Raw genomic sequence first — 23155 nt, forward strand, 5'->3', positions numbered from 1 at the left:
AGAGCAAAGCTAAGTTTTGGGTTTTCGTTGCTTTAACCACTTGGTGTCTGTTTTATTTTCCTTTGTGAGTTATTGGGTGCAGTTCACTTTATTCCCTGTCTCACCTCCTGGGGAGGGGGTTGGTGGTTTAGCTCAGGGCTAAACAGGAGATAGGGATAGGTCGGGGACTTGGGCCTCACTACCTTCAAGTGTACCCCCAAGTTAAGGAGAGTCAGGGCACCCCCTTAGCCTGAGGGGCAGTTCAGTGTCACATGTTCCACGTCGCCTGCTTTGTCCCAACTGCCCTGTGACAATATGGATCTGTACACATAGACAACACACTGAAAAGGGAACGTTGTAGCCCTGCAGCAAATTTTTGAAAGAATCAGAAGTAAGGTCCCACCAATTCAATATTAACGGCCTTTCTTAATGACAAAGAACATTACAACAATCCTAGAAAATGTTAGCAGATGTAATTCAAAGTTATGAAATCCAATTCTTGAATGAATTAATGTGTTTCACCAAGATGACATCAATGTTTCTAATAAATCATGTCACCTTCTAACTGATTGACCGTGGCATTGGCTCAAGGTTGGACCCAGCCACCTGAAACAAGCCAGCGATGGCAGGGAGGTAATTGACGTAACGGGAGATATATGGTAAAATTATCAGCCAGCTAAGGTTTATATTTTTGTGTTTTCACCCTATACCACAGTCATATCGCCCTACATCATTTATTTCTTTAATATCTCACCCTACATCTCACTCCATATCTCATCTTATATTTCATACCATCTCAGCCTACCTCTTGCTTTGCTTCTCGCCCTACATCTCCCCGCATGTCTTGCCCTACATCTCACCTTGAATCTCACCTTATATTTCTTCCTACATCTTGTCCTGCATCTCACCCTACATTTCATCCTACATCTCATTCAACATCTTGTCCTGCATCTCACCCTACATCTCGTCCTACATTTCGTCATTTCATCTCACCCTACATCTCACCCTACATCTCGTCCTACATCTCGAAATGCATCTCACCCTACATCTCGCCCTATGTCTCGTCCTACATTTCACCCTGCAACTCACCCTACATTTCACCCTATATCTTTCCCTACATCTCGCCTTACATTTTGCCCTACATCTCTCCCTACATCTTGCCCTACATTTCACCCTACATCTCTTCTTGCATCACACCCTACATCTTGCCCTACACCTCACCCTGCATCTTGCCATACATTTCACCCTACATCTAATCCTACATCTTGCCCTACATCTCGCCCTGCATCTCACCCTATATCTTACCCTACATTTCACCCTACATCTCTTCTTGCATCACACCCTACATCTTGCCCTACACCTCACCCTGCATCTTGCCATACATTTCACCCTACATCTAATCCTACATCTTGCCCTACATCTCGCCCTGCATCTCACCCTATATCTTACCCTACATTTCACCCTACATCTCGTCCTGCATCTTGCCCTTAATTTCACCCGACATCTCGCCCTACATTTCACCCTATATCTCGTCCTGTATCTCACCCTACATCTTGCACTACACTTCACCCTGCATCTAACCATACATTTCACCCTACATCTAGTCCTACATCTTGCCCTACATCTCGCCCTGCATCTCACCGTACATCTTGCAACACATCTCACCCTGCAAATTACCATACATTTCACCCTACATCTCTTCCTGCATCTCAACCTACATCTCATCATAATCTCATCCTACATCTCACTCTACATTCCACCCTACATCTCGTCCTGCATCTCACCATACATCTCATTCTACATCTCACCCTAAATTCCACCCCACATTACACCCTACATCTCACCCTACATCTCATTCTACATCTCACCCTACATTCCACCCCACATTCCACCCTACATCTCGCCCTACATCTCACCCTACATCTCACCCTACATTCCACCCTACATCTTACCCTACATCTTACCCTACATCTCACCCTACATCTCGCCCTACATCTCACCCTACATCTCACCCTACGTCTCACCCTACAGTCCACCCCACATTCCCCCCTACATCTCACCCTACATCTCATTCTACATCTCACCCTACATTCCACCCCACATTCCACCCTACATTCCACCCTACATCTCACCCTACATCTCGCCCTACATCTCGCCCTACATCTCGCCCTACATTCCACCCCACATTACACCCTACATCTCGCCCTACATCTCACCCTACATCTCACCCTACATTCCACCCTACATCTCACCCTACATTCCACCCTACATCTCGCCCTACATATCATTCTACATCTCACCTACATTCCACCCCACATTACACCCTACATCTCGCCCTACATCTCACCCTACATCTCACCCTACATTCCACCCTACATTCCACCCTACATCTCATTCTACATCTCACCCTACATCTTGCCCTACATTCCACCCTACATCTCGCCCTACATCTCGCCCTACATCTCACCCTACATCTCACCCTACATCTCATTCTATATCTCACCCTACATCTTGCCCTACATTTCACCCTACAGCTCGCTGCATGTCTCCTCCAATATCCCTGACTTGTTATGGCTGAATGTCCTCCTGCCTGTGACCCGATCTTGGCTCATTCTTCTGCGAGGTGAACTATCGCTCAGTTTTGTCCTGGGATCACATTATACCTGTTTCATTTTTTTGTAACTCCAGTGCCACAGCTTCGGATCTCATCTTGTAATATCTTAATTTCATAATATAATAATCACATCCGATGAGTCGGATAAGGACATCACACCTCGTGACTCCATCTACGGAGGATCCATTACACAGAAAACAAGCACTAATATTCCAAGAAATGACACGTCTCATAAAACGCAGCAAGGACATGAGCACAGATGAAGGAGGATCCATTATAGGTTCCCCCGAGATCAGACAAAACTGGCTTCCATCAGACAGGTGTATTGGAGACGTCATATGCCAATATTTCTTAGACTTCAGTTAAGTTTTTTACTTTAGAGGGGATCATGCCCCAAGTCCAGATGCGCACACATTAGTTGTGATGCCAAAACCTCAGCAAATTTTCCATCGTGTTCCCATCTATTCACCAAGCTCCAGACTGTTCTAAGTAGTCAAGGCACATTCGAAAGAAACCCAGTCACTCCTCATCACAATGAGAAACCAGCCAAGGTGAGGGGCAGCATTGAGTGAGAGCTTACATTTTAGGAAAATCGTGCTGCACCATTGGGTTTCTATGAGCGACACCTAGAAAAGTCCCCCCGGCCTGTCATGGCCATGTGCCTGTTAGGATCAGCCACAGTTCACTAGTGGAACAAATGCGAAGGTGTTAATTGATCCTGATTAGAGGGAAGAGCTGGTACAAGTCTGTGCTGTGTGGAGAGGCAGTGTGTTATATACAGTGTCTACAAGTAGTATTCAACCCCCTGCAGATTTAGCAGGTTTACACATTCGGAATTAACTTGGCATTGTGACATTTGGACTGTAGATCAGCCTGGAAGTGTGAAATGCACTGCAGCAAAAAAGAATGTTATTTCTTTGTTTAATTTTTTTTTAAATTGTGAAAAGTTTATTTAGAGGGTCATTTATTATTCAACCCCTCAAACCACCAGAATTCTGTTTGGTTCCCCTAAAGTATTAAGAAGTATTTCAGGCACAAAGAACAATGAGCTTCACATGTTTGGATTAATTATCTCTTTTTCCAGCCTTTTCTGACTATTTAAGACCCTCCCCAAACTTGTGAACAGCACTCATACATGGTCAACATGGGAAAGACAAAGGAGCATTCCAAGGCCATCAGAGACAAGATCGTGGAGGGTCACAAGGCTGGCAAGGGGTACAAAACCCTTTCCAAGGAGTTGGGCCTACCTGTCTCCACTGTTGGGAGCATCATCCGGAAGTGGAAGGCTTATGGAACTACTGTTAGCCTTCCACGGCCTGGACAGCCTTTGAAAGTTTCCTCCCGTGCCGAGGCCAGGCTTGTCCGAAGAGTCAAGGCTAACCCAAGGACAACAAGGAAGGAGCTCCGGGAAGATCTCATGGCAGTGGGGACATTGGTTTCAGTCAATACCATAAGTAACGTACTCCACCGCAATGGTCTCCATTCCAGACGAGCCCGTAAGGTACCTTTACTTTCAAAGCGTCATGTCAAGGCTCGTCTACAGTTTGCTCATGATCACTTGGAGGACTCTGAGACAGACTGGTTCAAGGTTCTCTGGTCTGATGAGACCAAGATCGAGATCTTTGGTGCCAACCACACACGTGACGTTTGGAGACTGGATGGCACTGCATACGACACCAAGAATACCATCCCTACAGTCAAGCATGGTGGTGGCAGCATCATGCTGTGGGGCTGTTTCTCAGCCAAGGGGCCTGGCCATCTGGTCCGCATCCATGGGAAGATGGATAGCACGGCCTACCTGGAGATTTTGGCCAAGAACCTTCGCTTCTCCATCAAGGATCTTAAGATGGGTCGTCATTTCATCTTCCAACAAGACAACGACCCAAAGCACACAGCCAAGAAAGCCAAGGCCTGGTTCAAGAGGGAAAAAATCAAGGTGTTGGAGTGGAATAGTCAGTCTCCTGACCTTAACCCAATTGAAAACTTGTGGAAGGAGCTCAAGATTAAAGTCCACATGAGACACCCAAAGAACCTAGATAACTTGGAGAAGATCTGCATGGAGGAGTGGGCCAAGGTAACTCCAGAGACCTGTGCCGGCCTGATCAGGTCTTATAAAAGACGATTATTAGCTGTAATTGCAAACAAGGGTTATTCCACAAAATATTAAACCTAGGGGTTGAATAATAATTGACCCACACTTTTATGTTTAAAATTTATTAAAATTTAACTGAGCAACATAACTTTTTGGTTTGTAAGATTTATGCATCTGTTAATAAATCCTGCTCTTGTGTGAAGTTTGAAGGCTCTAACTTATTTGCATCTTATCAAACCTGCTAAATCTGCAGGGGGTTGAATACTACTTGTAGGCACTGTAGCAGATACCATTCCCCTCTTGTCACATGTGTTTATTGGTGGTCACCCAGATTTGGGGGCAGCCTGAAATAACAATGGGTTATATGAGATACATAATGAATGATGTAATAGACCACCTCTGCTCCATCCAGTGGTGCTGTACTACCCGATGTCTGTTTCACCTTGTCGGATGAGTTGACTATCTCCAAACCTGAGCAGAAAAGAGCTGAGTAACAAGTTTCCCTCTATTTTCCATTAGTGAAGATTAGAGTCCTCACCACGTTCCCACTAAGCTTCTCCTCGCTGCCCGACGTGTCATTTATATGAAACACATGTGAAGCGGGAGGCTCAGATACATCATTTGATGCTTTTAATGTCAAGGTCGTTTATCACATTTAAAGCCGCAGTTCTTAAGGAATTATTGAGTAGATTTCTTGGAGCCGAATGCGGCAATCATTTTTCTCAATTACATCCTGGCTCGATCACCGGGCGCTCTGCAGAAGAAAAGAAGAAAGTCCAAAAGAACTCTGAGTCAGAGTCCATGTGTGAATATGGGAGAGGATGAAGCCCTACTGAAATCAGTCCAAGACCTTCAACTGAGGGCGATCAGATCTCAAAGATCTGGGATTGCCAGAGGAATTCTTCTTATTTTATGAAAGTCTCCACATTGTTGCAATGTTTCTGCTGTTCTAAGATCTGGTTCCTGTTGTATTTGTTCAAAGTTTGTGCATAATTGTTCATCTCTCACCTGTTAGGAAATGGGATTAGTGGAAGTCAAAACCTAAAACTGCATGTCGTACTCAGCAGAGATGAGCGAATGTGTTCGGAAAACAATCGGCAATCTCGAGTTCGTCAGGAACGTAGCACATTCAGATTCGTGTCACAATTCGGTAAATCATCACGTTTCCATTAACAACCCTCCGTCAGGCGCAATAGATCTGACAGGCACACAGTAATTAGTTTCACTTCTCTCTCCTTGCCCACTTATCAGAAAACCCCACCCCTCCTAGTTATCTCCTGACTCTACAGGCTCTGTGAAACCTGATATCACAGTGACTCAGCAGACCTTCTAGTGAGCAGATATCAACACTTTGGCTTCTCAGGCACATTGCGCCTGATTTCAACACAAATTGAAAGGTTAGTATTTTCTTTTTTTATTCATCACGATTGTGTATTTAGCTTGTTTTATGAAGGATTAATGCTACGTTAGTGTACATAAGTACTGTTTTCTTAGACAAAAGGAGGGTGGCTTCTAAGGCACATTGCGCCCTAACACATACTCTTTCTCTCTTGCTTCAGATTTTCTGCTGCAATGGCCAGAAAACAGTATGATTCATCTAAACCCCTTCATTTAGAAGAAATGAAGATTTTTTTTGTTAGAAGATGATGAGGAAGAACCAGCAGTAACTGAGGATTTAGAGGAATCTAGTGACATTTCATCTGAAGATGAGGTAGCAGAATGTAACACTGATTCTGGAACAGAGCAGGATGGTGATGACACTGATACAGAGGAAACAGACACAGATCTAGCTTATTATTTGGGCAAAGATAAAAATACAAAGGACGTCCCAAGGACGTTCCAGAACAAACACGACTCTATCACCTTCTAAAAGATGCAGTTGTACTACCTGCTCATTTGTATCTGGTTTCAGAAGGCTTTCTAAATATGACTGCAAAATATGTAAAGAATCAATCTGCCTTTCCCATGCAACTTTCGTCTGCCAGCCTTGCTTTTCTAAGTGTACCTGTGCTGCTTCTGCTGCAATTGAAACCACTGAAGATGAGTAGAAAATAATTAACATCTAAGTGCAATATCCTTTAAGTTTTTTTCCATAATTTTATATTTAAGCAATAGCTAAGTAAAGATAACTGGAGCCTATTTGGCGGTACTACCGAAAAGTGGTACTTTTAGTTTTAATAAGTTTATGGTTAATAAATGGGTTTTTTTTGCATCTGATTTGGTGTAATCTCTTTTAATACATTCCTATGAAGGTCACTGACTACTTCTATAGTCCTGAAATTGAAATATGTAGCTACTATAGGTGGTTTTCTGACCTGTGCTTGTCAGGCACATTGCGTATGAACTGAGGAGAATCTATATTGCGCCTGACGGAGGGTTAATGCTTTTGTATTACTTTGGCTAGGACAGTGGTTCTGTATGATGAGCGGGGGGACGGAGGGACGTGTGTGATGAGAAGAGGGGGTGTGTCTAGAACAGAGGAGGGGAGCACTTTTCTTTCCCCTAAACTTTGTGTGTTAATTCCAGCAGCCAATCATGTTGCAGAACAGAAACCATCCACAATGTTATTACAAAAGGTCTTCTGTGATTGGTTGCCGAAGTCACATGTCCTTGGCCATATAAAAAGCAGACATCTTGTTTTGCTGGTACTATTTGCTCAGTGTCACGGTAGAAAGAGGTAGCTCCTGCGCTAGTGGTGCTGCTTAAGGTGAACTCGTCAGTAGAGATGAGCAAATATTTCAACGTTCGGTTCAGATTACGATCACCAATTTTGCAATATTCGCCAAATTATTTGCCGAACATAGCCAAACGCCACTGGAGTCAATGTTAGGCAAAAACAAAACCTTCAAACAGCCCCAAAAGCTGCCAAAACACATCAAATGAGGGACATACATGGCACTGCAGTAATCAGCCAGGCATGAGATATCGGGGTCTGGGACAGAATTTACAGTTTTCAATTGAATGTCACACTAAGACAAGGTGGGGGAGGGATCAGTGTAGGGCGCCATTGCTCAACACCTCTACCTGCTTTCGTGATGAGCCACACTCAGGTGACACAAATATATAAATTTCGTAGACTACTATTGTCACAAAAATCCAAGGAAGTGGAGGCCTGATGGTCTTGGAGGCCTACTACTACAGGCAACATGCATGAAGGAGACCCAAGCAGGAATGATCACATTTATCGAAAATTAGTGGCAGACACCAGCAAAGGGGCATCAATTTCAATAGCATAGAATTAGTATAGCGGGGACCTACACCTCTTCCACTACACCCAATCCAGCAGATGGAGACTGTAGTGGGCCAGGTAGTGGAACTGTGCCGTAGTCCTCATAAGGCCTGGAGGGGCGTAATTAGGTGGCCTACCAAATGTGACCTTGGATAAGCAGCAGCAGGCGACACCGCGACCCAAGTAGGGACAAGGAGGTGGCCCCAGGTGCTACTCCAGGCTGGCCTACAGAGTGTGGCAGCTGAACCCCTAGAGTGGGTAGGCTGGTATGGGCCAAAGAAGGGATGAAGAATGCAGGCAGGCACTCTAGGGACACTGGAACCACAGGTGTAGATGGGACCGGCTGAGGAACAGAAAAGCAGGCCAGGTGAGGACTGTACCGGCTGTTAAACAGATGAGCACTGGGAGGTGTGGGCTGGACCAGCTGAGGAAGAGGAGATTACTGGCAGGTGCGGACAGGACTGGGTGTTACTTCCACCTGATGAAGACGGATTCTCCGTTGAAACGCATTGTGGTTTAACCCCATCTCTTGCCTGAGTCTCTTTCCTGCGCTCCTAAGACCGTTTCCATTTTCTCATTGAGCCTGTCAACATTGTCAGTTGACAGGCGAATGCGCTTATCAGTTATAATTCCACCAGCGACACTAAAAACCTGCTCTGAAAAAACGCTAGCAACAGGGCAGGCCAGGACCTCCAAGGCGTAGAGAGCCAGTTTATGTCATGTGTCCAGCTTGGGTACTCAATAATTATAAGGCACAGAGGAATCATGGAGGACGTTGGTATGGTCAGCAAGGTACTCCCTCAGTTTCTTCCAATACTTTGCACTCCTTGTGAGAGTGCCCCATGCCTCAGGGCCTGTGCGATGGGAGTGTCTGAGAAAACTCTCCCAGAACTTTGCCAGTGTTCCCCTGCCTCTGCTGGATTGGAGTTGTGTCTCTCTCACCTGTACTCCTTGGTTGTCCAACAAACTGTGACCAGTGTTTTCAGATGGGAATTTTTTTAATAATTCTGCAACAAGGGCCCTCTGGTACTGCCCCATTTTGGTAGACCTGTCTGTCTCTGGTAGAAGAGATTGAAAGTTCTCCTTGTAGCGTGGGTCTAAAAGTGTCACCAACCAGTAATAATAAATCTTTATTTTTATATAGCGCTAACATATTCCATAACGCTTCACAGTTTGCAGTAATGTAAGTAATGAATATTGAGAACGTGAAGGTCACGAGAAAGGCAGCATAACATAAACTCAGCCATGCGCGCCAAACTGCTAATAGGCAAGACTTCAGTGTCCTCACCAAGAAGATGACTGACCATGCTCTCCTCCTCCTCCCTGTCCTCAGGCCATCCACGCTGAACAGATGGTATGACAATCGTGCTTGCAGTACCGTCTATAGCGCATTAAACTAGCTCCAGTTCTTCCTCCTTCTGTTCCTCATTGTCACCCAATCCATGTTGGGATGAGATGAGATTGGGCTGTGTGTAATCACCTTGTATGGTTCCTTGCTCCATCTCATCATGCTCCGCCTGCAATGCATCCTCTTTGATTGTGAGCAGAGAGCATTTCAGAACACAGAGAAGCGGGATGATAATGCTACTTATATCGTCGTCGCCGTTCACCATCTTGGTGGAGTCCTCAAAGTTTTGGAGGATGGTACATATGTTTGACATCCATGTCCACTCCTGAGGTCTTATGTGTGGAGTCTGAACTAAATACCGACGGCCTTGTTGATGCTGGTAGTCATCAACTGCCCTCTTCTGCTCACAAATCCTTTCCAACAGTTGTAGTGTAGAGTTCCAACATGTGGTGACACCACACAACAGTCGGTGAGCCACAAACTGCAAACGTTGCTGAAGCACAGCAAGGGCGGTGGAAGCTGTAGCTGACTTTCTAAAATGGGGCAGCTCCGGGTAGGTTTTGAGAAACCGTTGAACAACAAGGTTAAGTACATGGGCCAGGCATGATATCTGTGTGAGCTTACCTCGCCTCAGAGCCGCCACCAGGTTCCGGCCATTGTCACACACGACCATGCCTGGCTGTAGGTTCAGCGGTGTCAGCCACAGATCGGCCTGCTCTTTCAGAGCTGTTCACAACTCTTCAGCATTGTGCGGTTTGTCACCTAAGCATATTAGCTTTAGCACACCCTGTTGCTACTTGGCTGAGGCAGTGCTGCGGTGCTTCCAGCTTGTAACTGATGTGGTCATTTTGGAGATTGAGGCTGAGGAGAGAGAGGATGAGGTGCTGGAGCTGTAGACTGTGGGGACAACTCTGATTAATGTAGGGCATGCAATCCTCGGTGTTGGGAGGGTGTGTTCCATCTCAAGGTCTGACTGGGTCCCGGCTTCTACTATGTTAACTCAGTGTGCCGTCAGCGAGATGTTCCATCCCTGCACACAAGCACTTGTCCAAGTGTCAGTGGTTAGGTGGACTTTCCCAGTAACTGCATTGTTGAGGGCACGGCTAATGTTGTGGGACACGTTCTTGTGTAATGCAGGGACGGCACACCGGGAGAAATAGAGGCAGCTGGGGACCGAGCACCGAGGGATGGCCACCTCCATCAGGTTACGGAAAGCTTCCATCTCCATGAGCCTAAAAGGCAACATTTTGAGCGCAAGCAGTCACGAAATGTGTGAATTTTGTAGTGTGACCTGTGGGGTGTTGGCTGTGTATCTGCGCCTGTGCTCCAAGGACTGGGGTATGGACAACAGAACGCTGCACTGGGACAAGGACGTGGAAGTGCTTGATGATGGTGCTAGTTGGCCCACAAAGTCGGGTGCTTTGCTGCCATGTGCCTGATCATGCTGGTGGTGGTAAGGCTGGTAGTTTTACTACCTCTGCTGATGCTGGTCTGGCAAGTGGTGCAAATGGCCTTTTTGGGGTTATCGGCAGATTCTTTAAAAAACAACCAGACTTGGGAAGACCTAACAGTTGGAATGGCCACTTCCATTGTGTTGGTGTTATGAGGAACAGTTGCCCGCCTTCTGTCTGCGTCCACCACACTGCTTCATCCTGCCTGTTGAGGTGCTACGCCTCCCTCCCCCTGTGTGCTGCTGTCCTCGCTCTGCATGTCCTCCTGCCATCTTGGGTCAGTTACTATATCACCCACCACCTCGTCCTCCACTTCTGCACCCTGGTCCTCCTCCTGACTTTCTGGCAATTGTGTCTCATCATCTTCCACCTCTTGTGACACTTTCCCACCGTCGCCTTCATGTGACCATAGCTGCTCAAATATTTGGGCATTGAAACATGCGATCTCCTTTGCCTCGCTTCAAGTGGACTGTGCGAGAGGCCCGAATCAGTAAATGGAAAAGTGAACAGCTCTTCGGAATGTCCATGTCATGCCCGTCATGCCGGCCATGCTGCTTGCGCCATTGTCATGCCTGTCATGCCTCACTGTCCCCAGGTCTGGGTCCCTGCGGGCACCCCGCGGGTCTCACTTGTGTGTACAGGTGCACCTCATGACTGTTATGCTGCAAGATCTCTGGAACAGTGTGCACCCGCACCTTGTGACTGTTGTGCTGCAAGACGCCTGGAGCAGTATGCACGCGCACCGAACTATCATGCCCACCATGTCTGGTATGCCGCATGACTCCTGGAGCAGTGTGCACGTGCACTGAACTATCATGCCCGTTATGTCTTATGCAGCAAGACCCCTGGAAGCAGTGTGCATACGCACCTCGTGACTGTTGTGCTACAAGATGCCTGCAGCAGTGTGCACAAGTGCCTGATCTCATGGCTGCCTGTCATTGACAGTGCACATGTGTGTTTTACCTCATGGCTGCACGTCGTTTGCTGTGTAACCAGCCGTATCAGCTCTGCCTGCAGCAATCCTTCCTATGGTCCTGGACTCCCTGATCATGTGACCTTTCCTATATTCCAACACAGTCTGATCCTGAAATCCTTCCTATGGTCCTGGACTCCCTGATCATGTGACCTTCTCTATGGTCCAGCCCAACCTGATCCAGCAATACACGCTATGATGCTGGAGGAGCTGAACCGGAAGTCCTCCCCTGGTCTTAACCTGGAAGTGCAGGTGCTATGGTGCTATATCAGACCACCCCTTCCTATGGTCAGGGCCTGAATATCGTGTTGCTTCCCTGCATGGCTGCTTGGTCTGCTCGGTCGCTCCCTGTATTCTGTGCCCCTGCACTCTGCCCTGTTGGGCCTCTCTGCACACGCTCTGTGCTTGTACTCTGTCTCTTGTCTCGTGCCATGTCTTGTGTTGTCTTTCGTGCCTTGTTTGTCCTTGTTATCCTTAGACTTGTAGTACCTCCTCTGTTCTCTGCCTTAGCCTGTTTCGCTATGTCTTGTCTAAGCTCTTCTTTGCCTTGTTGTTCGTCCTATGTTCCCTGTCTAGTCTCAAGGCTCTGCCTTGACCCGGCTCTGGGCTCCGGCCTACGCTCCGCTGCTAGACTCTGTCCTATGGTGCTCTCTAGCACACTCCCTGGCTAGTCTCAAGGCTCTGCCTTGACCCGGCTCTGGGCTTTGGCCTACATTCCACTGCTAGCTCTGTACTCTGTTCTATGTCTCTGTCCCTGACTAGTCTCAAGGTTCTGCTTTGACCCGGCTCTGGGCTTCGGCCTATGCTCCGCTGCTAGTTCTATGTCTCTGTACCCGGCTCTGGGCTCTAGCATACGTTCCGCTTTCCTTCTCTTGTACCCGGCTTTGTGCTACTGCCTTCGTTCCGCTCTCTGTCCAGAACCCTGACCCAGGCGTGCCCTCTGCATGCGCAGGACCTTGCCTTGAACTCTGCCCCTGGCATGCCCTCTGCATGTGCAGGACCATGTCTTGAACTCTGTGTCTAGTCTCCGTTTTTCGTGCGCTCCTGCACTTCTCATACCAGGATCTGCCATGCTGTCTCGCACGCGTCTCTGTCCTGTACCTTTGCCTAACCCTGCCTTGTGGCTGTGTGCCCTCTTGCACGCGCCTGATCATCCAGTGCCCACCTGTCTGTGCCTCAGCCGTGCTCGCCATCCAGTGCTATTGTGGTTTCTGCCTGTCTGTGCCTCAGCGGTGCCGCCTCTACTTGTGCCCGCCTGCCTGTGCCTCCAGCTGGTACCACCTGCCGGTTCCTCAGTCGTGTTTTCCGTGCTCCCTTGCACTCACGCTGTTTCTCGCACTGTGCGTTTTCGTGCTGCTCTTGCACAAGTCTTTCGCTTTCCTTGCTCTGTCCTGAACCTTGTCTCTCTGTTTTGTTCAGAGTTCCATGACCTGTCTTGAATCTTTGTCTTGCTTGTACCTTGACCTGTGCTGTTCTTTGTCTTGAACCCTGACCTGGCGTGCCCCTCTGCATCTGTCCTGAACTTCAAAGCCCAACGTGTTCTCTAGCACATGTGGGACCTGCCACTAACCATGTACCCTGGCGTGCCTCCTAGCACGGCCAGGACCATTCTTTGTACCGTGCAACTGGCGTGCCTCTAGCACGCGCAGGACCTTGAATCTTGAATCCTGGCAGCTTCATTAGCGCGCCCAGGACCTTGGACCTTGAACCCTGGCGTGTCCCCTATACACGCACCATGCCTAGTGTGTTGAACCCTGCCTTGCACCTTGTCCTGGACCCTGGTGTGCCCCTAGCACGCACCCTGCCTTGAACTTTGCCTTGGACCCTGGCGTGTCCCCTAACACGCACCATGTCTTAAGCATTGTCATGCCTCCTTGCCTGAACCCTGGTTTGCTTGCAGGATGCCCTGATCCTGCCGATCTCCATCAGAGCTACGGAACCTGATGACACTGTTGATCGTTGCCTGTTGTCCGGAGTCTGACGTCATCGTGTTGCCTGAACCCAGGCATGCCATCTAGCACGTACCATGCCACGGACCTTGGCGTGCCCTCGCACACACCTTGCTGTGTTTTCCCTGTGTTATCATGTCTTGCACCTGATGTTACCCTGAAGTTTTCTTTAATGAAGATACCTTGAACTCATGTCTTGTTTTGTCTTGTTTCCTGCATGTTCCTTGTCGTCAGACACTCACATTGTTGTGTCTTCCTTGAGCTGGCTGTCTGGTCCCAGCAGTCGTGGTGGCTCACCCCCTTGGCCTTGCCCCTAACACTCCCTGTATAGGGGGTGGTTCCTCACAAGGTCAGCTCGCCCTCGGTGGGTGGGTGCCACAACCCAGAGGGTCCACTCTAAAGAAAAAGTCAACTCAGCTGAAGCTGACTCGTCACAGTCCAATTGTGGGATCGGTTGTCTCTGGGCACTTGGCATGGTGAAAGGAAGGAGGATCAGGGTGAGGAACATGCGGTCCAGACTCACGGCTACTCAGACTTGACCGTGTGGAAGACAGGGTGGTGGTGGCAGCAAAGTAACTGGAATCATTATCCGCTATCCAACCAACAACCTTTTGATACTGCTCTGGGTTCAATAGTGGTGTGCTGCTGCGATCCCCTAGTAATTGGGACAGGAAAGTCGGGCGAGAAGATGTGGGTGTTTGTTGTGGGACAATTTCAGCTTGCCCACGGCCTTGGCCTCGGTCTCTGCATGCACCATTACCGTCACGTCCTCTTTCCGTACCTTGCTGCGCACCTTGCCCATTTTAAATGGAGTACAATATTTTCCACATTCACTAAAAATGGCTGAGTTTGGAGCGAACTTATATGTGATCCATTTGCGGGAAAACCACAGTTTAAAATAACTGGCCTGTAAGTAACAATTTTTTATTCCAGCAAACTGGTGTCAATAACTAGGCTAAGACACAGCAAAAAATTTCAATGGAGGCCTGAAATTGCACAATTTTGAGCACACTGATATGTGATCCGTGTGACGGAGATACCCCGCTTTAGAATATCTGGCCTGTAGTTTTTTTTATTTTTGCAGAAAACTGGTGTCAATAACTTTCCTAAGACACTGCAACAAAATATTACTTGAGGCCTGAAATGACAAAATTTTGAACCCACTGATATGCGATACGTGTGGTGGACAAACCCCAGTGTAAAATATCTGGCCTGTAAGTAACAATTTTTTTTAAGCAAACTGGTGTCTAAGGCTGGTTTCAGATTTGCGCTTTTTACATGCAGCGCACGGCGCCGCTAAGCCTTGCCCCCTGCCCGCCCCATCCGGTCATCGCTTCCTACTATCGCACACGGCTGCATATGTGGCGCCCCTGAGGCTCAGTCGCCACAGAGATACTGCACCTTCTCCTAAGGTGTAGTGCCCCACCACCTAGGTAAGTTGGGAACTCCTTTCCACACTCCAACACCTGCATCCCACACACAGGATAGTTCAGCACTGACCACATTGCAGCTCCATGCTTAGAGGACAGCAGAGCACCTTTCGTGGTTCCTTGCTTCTTAACACGAGATGTGCTGGGAGGTGGGTGGAGTTAGATATAAAAGAGTGGGAAAGTTTAGAATTACAGATCAGTCTGAGTTCAGTTGAGTTGGAAGAGAAGTCTAGAGCGTCAGTCAGTCAGGAGAGACTGAGGATGGATCCCTGTTATGATTGAGTCACCGTAGGAGGCAAAAACAGAAATGCTAGCTAGTCCTGAAAACCAGAGAAGTTGAGACAAAATAAATCCCAAAAAAGAAATTCCCTGTACTCCAAAAAGGCATTTTGATCCTTTGACATACAGAGAATTGTCTCTCAAGATCCGGAACACAGTCCGAATATGTTCCACATGAGAATCCCAATCCTTGGAGAAGATCATAATATCATCCAGATAGATAATCAAAAATTTATCGACAAAGTCTCGGAAAATATCGTTCATGAAGCACTGGAAGACAGAAGGGGCATTAGTGAGCCCAAAAGGCATCACCAGGTACTCAAAACGTCCCTCCAGAGTATTAAACGTCGTCTTCCATTCATCCCCCTGCTTAATGCGGATAAGATTATACGCCCCCTGAGGTCAAGCTTGGTAAACCAGCAAGCACCTCTGACTCTAGAGAATAGATCCGAAATCAGGGGTAACGGATACTGATATTTAATAGTAATTTTATTGAGGGCACGATAATCAATACAAGGTCTTAATGAACCATCCTTCTTGGCCACAAAAAAAAACCCGGCACCTAAGGGTGAAGAGGATGGTCTAATATGACCCTTCTCCAACGCCTCCTTAATATAGGACCGCATAGCCTCGTGCTCGGGTACAGATAAATTGAAGAGCCGACCCTTAGGAAATTTACACCCCGGGTTTAGTTCAATTGCACAGTCATAACTCCTATGACGAGGCAGAGACGCAGACTCATTCTCACTAAATACATCATAGAAGTCCGCCAAATAGTCAGGAACCTCATGCGACTGAGGAGAGGTGGAAAAAACCGGAGCCTCACTAAAGGTACACCGGCAACCCCAACTCACCACAGACACAGACTTCCAATCCAAAACTGGATTATGAATCTGCAACCAGGGAAACCCCAGAACAACGGCATCATGCAGACCATGCAACACCAAAAATCTGCAATTTTCTTGGTGGTCTCGGGCGACCCGCATGACCAACTGGGTCCAAAACTGAGGTTTATTTTTAGCCAGAGGGGTAGCATCAATCCCCCTCAAAGGGATAGGTGTCTGCAGAGGTGTCAATGGAAATCCACAATGTTTAGCAAAATCCAAGTCCATTAGGTTTAGCGCTGCTCCCGAATCCACAAAAGCCTTGGCGGAAAATGTGGACAGGGAACAGATCAGAGTAATCGCCAAAAGAAACTTAGGCTGAACCCCACCAACAGAAAACGTGTGTGCAAAGCGTTTCTCACGTTTAGGACAAACAGAAATAACATGTGAGGCATCTCCACAGAAAAAACACAGCTTATTACGCCTTCTGAATTCCTGACATTGCGCCTTAGACAAAACTCTATCACATTGCATAGGTTCAGACGTCTGTTCAACCGGTGGCAACACCTCTTGTGTAATCCTGCGTTCACGTAAACACCGATCAACCTGAATGGCTAAAGACATAGAATCGTCCAGACCAGAGGGAACGGGAAATCCCACCATAGTATCTTTTACGGCTTCTGACAAACCCTTCCGAAAGAGAGCAGCCAAGGCACTATCATTCCAGGTAGTAAGGACCGCTCACTTTCGGAACTTTTGACAGTACAACTCTGCAGATTCTCGACCCTGGTTCAATGCTAACAGGGTCTTTTCAGCCTGATCAATAGCATTAGGTTCGTCGTACAGCAACCCCAAGGCTTGAAAAAATGCGTTCACGTTAGTCAGAATAGGGTCATCTGGATTCAAAGAAAACGCCCAATCCTGGGGATCGCCACGCAGCAAAGAGATGACAATTTTAACCTGCTGCGCGGGGCTCCCTGACGAGTTAGGCTTCAAAGCAAAAAATAATTTACAATTATTTTTGAAACTCAAAAATTTAGATCGATCCCCAAAAAATACATCAGGTGTGGGGATCTTTGGTTCAACAGCATGTGAACGAGCAAGATAGGCAGAAATTCCTCGCACTTCAGCAGCGAGCTGCTCCACACGATCAGACACTTGCTTTATCTCCAATGAGAGAAAAAAAATTCCCCCTTCGGCCTCAGAGATATAGAGGAAAGAATATACACACCCTTTTTTTTTTTTTTTTTTTTAAACACAATTCTTTCCTGCTATTGAGTACCCCAGGATCTGTGGTTTGGCGGGTGATTCTGTTATGATTGAGTCACCGTAGGAGGCAAAAACAGAAATGCTAGCTAGTCCTGAAAACCAGAGAAGTTGGCAACTATCAGATTGCAGACCCCTGAACCTGTCAACACAACTAGCAGTAGCCGTGGGGGGTTCCTACGATGACCTAGACCCCTCGATCACAGCCGGAGAGATACATAGGCCTAAAGAAGGAAAGGGGAAATCTAACTGCCCCAGAGCAGACCCCAAAGCAATAGGCAGCCCCCCACATATAATGATGGTGAAGCAAGATGAAAACACTTACACAGACAGAAAGACAGGCTGAGCAAAGACGGGGCCCAAAAACTACCTAGATAGGAACGGATAGGAAGGCTGCTGTCTGCAATCTGCCAAAACCCTATCAGAGACAAAAGCCCACAAGCTGATATAAAAATGGCCCTGAAGCAACTAAGCTTCAAAAACTAAATCAGCACTCAGGTACTTTCAGAAGACAGAGCTCTAGGAACACTGCACACTCCAGCAGGGAGTGGCAGAATCCAAAAAGCAAGAAAAAACAAAAACAAATCTTAGATGCAAAAAGGCAAAACAGAAAACTTAGCTTTAGGAGAGCAGGAATCAGACTGGTGTCCAAGAGTCCACAGAGAAATCACCCGCAGGGCAGAAAGGGCGTAGGCTGCCTTAAATCCAGTCAGTGACTCCACTCAGCCAATCGTCTTCATTAGTCCCAGGTGCCTGATAATCAGGCTCACTACCTTCCTTCACTAGAATAGGGAGTTCACCAGGCCTCAGTGACGGAGGGGAAAATGAACTCACAACAGATCCCTATAAGGAAGGATGGAGGAAGGAGTGCTGCAGCTGCCTAAGTGACCTGAGCCAGCTGGCACGAGAAAGGAACAGAAGAAGAAAGACGTAGAACTGCAACCTAAGCTTCCATAAGAGAGAGAAAGAACAGCGCGGAACAAAGGAGTAGGAGAACAGAGAGGAGTTGTGGGTTGGAAGAGGAACCCTGCCTATAGGTTCCCAGCGCAAGGCCGGGGCTCGGTCCCCGAGGTTGTATGGACACTTATGGTTCTGCAGCAGACACCGGTGGAGTAGTTGGCTGTAAATGCACTACTCCCATCCAAGACTTGGGGCACAACAGCATCGGTATAGAGAGCCGGGACTCAGGATAAAGGGAGTCTCCGAAGTAGGCTACAGCTGTCTGCCGTACAAGGAGAGTTGTTAGGAACATCTGACAGGAGGAACTTGAGTACCACGGTACTGGCGCTCTTCACACTAAAAGGCGCAATAGAGGAGTCGTTCAGGAAAGGTACATGTTGGCGGAGTGTTGGAGAGGACAAGCCTGATTTGCCCGGGAGGTTGATTTGTTCTCTACCCCGGAAGACACGGCGCAGAGGCAGGCACCAGTGTGTACCTTGAACTGTGAGTAAAGCTTTGGAACTACAAGCCCTGGTGTCTTCCAGTCATTGTGCGCCAACACCGTCAGCACCGCTACATCTGGGTATCCTCCTTTACACTACCTGCGCCTATACACTGCCCTGGGGTTACAGCTTCACCTGTGGGGAGCTACACCATCAATGCTGCAACACACCATCAGCCCCAGAGGATCTGCACGCAGCGTTGGCTTAACATCTTGCTTGCCAAACACCACAGGTGGCGTCATGAACTTTCACATAAACTATATCTCAAACCACCATTGATTTGGGCGCCCAGGGCCACCGCTGCCATGACCTTTCCCCCTGACACCGGCCTGGAACCGAGTACCCCACAGCCCTGGGACGGGGCGACCCACATGCAATTTGCACACCCTATCTTTAGCATAGGGTGCGCAGACCGTGTGCTGGCCATGCGCTAGTAGGATTTTGGCATGCGCTGCGCACTTTTGAAGGTGCGCCTAACGCGCCAAAATGCAACATGGTGCACTTGGCGCACACCGGCGCACCTGCAAAAGTGCGCACCGCATGCCAAAATCCTACTAGCGCACGGCCAGCGCACGGTCTGCACACCCTATGCTAAAGATAGGGTGCACAGATCGCATGCAGCCATGTGCGATAGTAGGAAGCGATTACCGGATGGGGCGAGCAGGGAGCGGGCAGGGGGCGGGGCTTAGCGGCGCTGTGCGCTGCATGTAAAAAGCACAAATCTGAAACCAGCCTTAGGCACTGCAACAAAATTTAACAGTAGGCCAGAAATGGCAGAATTTTCAATGCTCTGAGATGTGATCTGTGTGACGACCAAACCCTTGTTTAAAATAGCTGGATTTTTACGCTGTTGTATAGAAAGGATCTAGCTGTATTTTGCAGTGCCAACAAGCAAATGGAGCAGAAAACCAGTTTGCTCTGGATTGCTTTAAAAGAAAATAATCAGGAATAAGATCCAAAAATAATTATTCCTGGCCCCTGATACCTGGGACTATGTCTAGAAATATCTGTAAAAGCAGCAGCAGCAGACAGGACTGGAATAAACCCTCTTGCTATAGGCACTGCAGTCTGTCACATACACTGCCTGTCTGCCTAGCAGTGATATCTACATACACCTTGATTAGTCCTCAGAAGGACTATTGGTTGAGATGGATTTGTGTATTACAGATGGTATACCCACACTAGCTAATAAAATTGCAAATCTCTCTCTATCTCAGCAGCAACTCTCCCTACACTGCCTGACTCCGGAGCAGACTGTGATGAGCAGGGCGTCACTCGGACTACTATAGACCTGATGATGCTGTGCAGCCAATCACTGTAATGTGCCACAACCAAATGGCTGCGGCATTACCTTGTGTGGCAGACAATACCTGAATGTTGATTGGCACTCTAAGGCTGAGTTCACACGTGGCGTTTTTTTCGCGTTTCCGCGGCGGTTTTAACCGCGCGATTTTGCCGCGAAAACGCGAAAAATAAGCATCCCATGCATTCCTATGGGATTCTGCAATGCTGTGCTAATGCTGCGGTTTTTGCCGCTGCGGAATCGCTTCGCGGTAAAAACCGCAGCATGCTCATTAATTTGCGGAATCGCGGCGATCCCGCACCCATAGGAATGCATTGTTCCGCTTACCTCCCGCATGTGGCTGTGCACACCATGCGGAAAGTAAGCAGAACAATTGCGGATGGTACCCACGGTCCGGAGGAGAGGAGACTGTCCTCCGGGCTCTGGGCACCATATCCCTGTAAAAAATAGAATTTAAAAATAAAAAATATTGTTATTCTCACCCTCCGGCGTCCCGCGCAGCCTTCCCACTCTTCACGCTCTCGTTCCCAGTAGTCCTTTGCGAAAATGCCCACGATGGCGTCCGTTCTCGCGGTCATTCGCGCGACGTCATCGCGAATTACCGCGAGACATCGCGATCCCGCGAGAACGGACGTCATCGCGGGCATTTTCGCAAATGATTACTGGGAACGGCTGCGCGGGACGTCGGAGGGTAAGAATAACAGTATTTTTTTTATTTTTTTTTACATTCTATCTTTTACTACTGATGCCGCATAGGCGGCCTCAGTAGTAAAAAGTTGGTCACACTTGTCAAACACTATGTTTGACGAGTGTGACCAACCTGTCAATCAGTTCTCCAAGCGATGCTACAGATCGCTTGGAGAACGCTAGCATTTTGCAAGCTAATTCCGCTTGCAAAATGCTAGTTTTTCCGCGGGAAAATCGCGGGAATATAAAATGTGATTTTCCCGCGGACTGGAATTCCGGAATTCTCGCGGTAATTTCCGCGATAGTTCCGGTACGTGTGCACTTAGCCTAAAGAGCGCCAAGCATGCAGGGCAGGGACCCGAACTCCCGCCGAGCAACCCAGGAACTACTCGACGAGCTCCGAGCATCGTGAGCACTGCGATGCTCTGGCAAGCACCGAGTAGTCACGAGTGTGCACTGCTCGCTCATCATTAGTAAGCACCTGTTCAGACACAATTTGTGTTTGGATGTGATGGTCAGTTTTTTTATATAATCACATTCTAGTCATGATTTAAATAGACCGCCCTTCTACCTGTTTGGTTGCCATTTCCACCCTTGGAGTCCACGTGTCCACCTGCAGGCAGGGAACCGCAGAAGTGGACAGGTAGGAAACCGTAGCTTCCCACAGGACAGGCAAATGTAGGGTCACATAAAACAGACAGAGTCAGATGCACACAGAACAAACACAAGGAAAGGTACAGGCAGGACAGACAGGATCAGACTCACACAGGGTACATACAATGAAGTAGCAAATGTACACACAGATCACTAATGTTGCACAGGGACAACAGAATTGAGAAATGTACTAATTCAGACACTGTAGATCAGGGGTAGGGAATCTTTTTTTCTGCCAAGGGCCATTTAGATATTTATACCATCCTTCGGGGGCTGTACAAACTCTGCCCACAAAGTACATCCTGACTCTGGCACTGGTTTCCTGACTTAATCTTTCATTGCATGCCCTTCAATGTTCAGTAGTGGACACTGCGTGTGTGCTAACAGAGCAAGAAGAAAGTAATGAGCTTGTGGCATTCAAAATACAGCTCCCTACCCAAGAATGCGGTTCCTGAGAATCTGCTCAGGGGCCTGATAAAAGGTCATCGAGGGCCGTAAATGGCCCTGGGGCCTGAGGTTCCCCACCCCTGCTGTAGATTAAGAGATAGGTACTGGTTCAGACACAGAAGGTTTAGAGATCGATACTGGTATAGACACAGCAGGTTTAGGGAAAAATTCACTGTCAGGGAAACCTAACTTTTGTCTTAGTTCCAGTTAGGAACTTGTAGCTCTCTGGCACCCCCCTTACCCTCAGGCCAGTCAGGGAACTGCACCTAGGATAATTAGTCACTGGAAAGGCTGCCTGGTCACGTACTGGTTATTGGGCACTCTGCAGTGAGAGCGGTATGTGTATCACCAGTCCCAGGTCTGAAATACACACAAACCTCTGATCCATCACTGCCAGGGTTCCCCAATAACACTAGGATGCTACACTGCCACCAGTCCCTCGTTGAATACAAAAGCCTGTATTGGGTCAGGAGCCAACCCAAGGTAGTGGGGATTTTGCGCGGAGTACATGTCGATTGGAGAACGAAACTAGTAAATTTGTAAGTTTACCCCAGAAAATATCGGCAGTGCTTACAAAAATACAAAAGATATTACAAAAAGGAGGCAAAATACAATATGTACAGCTAGAAATAAAAGGGATTAAAATATGAAACTCTCTCTGTCACAAGTATCACGTGTTGATAAAGTGGGGTAGAGCTGTCCCAAAGCAATGGATCAGCAGCACAATATGTTGTCTAGCTGACTCTCTGGCGTCTGATGCCTCCCACAATGTGCATTTTGGTTTTATGCTTTGGCCACAAACCTAGACACTCCTCACTTGCTGACCTCACTGATGGGCCGTGTTCAAGGGGTTACACCTCTGTTGGAAGAATATTAAAACACTTCTACGTTCCATATCTTTGGCTGGAAAGCTCACAGGGTGACGATAGGGGCATTACATTTTCCCCTGCGAATTTACGGTACCATTCTTTTGAGACCAAACATGGCATGTCTATGTGTTACTGGGGGGCAGGAACTCATTTCCTAGGTTTCTGATGTCCTAAAGGCCGCAAAACATTGCCATGCTTAGCTCCAATCACCCTGGTCCTGGAAATCTAATTTTCCTGTCTCTAGGATTATTGCGTGTTATTAGATTCAACATGGAATATTTTGCCTTATACAAAAAGGAGTTTTGGAGGGAAAAATCCA

The sequence above is a fragment of the Dendrobates tinctorius genome, unplaced genomic scaffold (assembly GCF_039654945.1).
Source record: "Dendrobates tinctorius isolate UK_male_01 unplaced genomic scaffold, ASM3965494v1 ptg000311l, whole genome shotgun sequence".
In the NCBI taxonomy this organism is placed as follows: domain Eukaryota; kingdom Metazoa; phylum Chordata; class Amphibia; order Anura; family Dendrobatidae; genus Dendrobates; species Dendrobates tinctorius.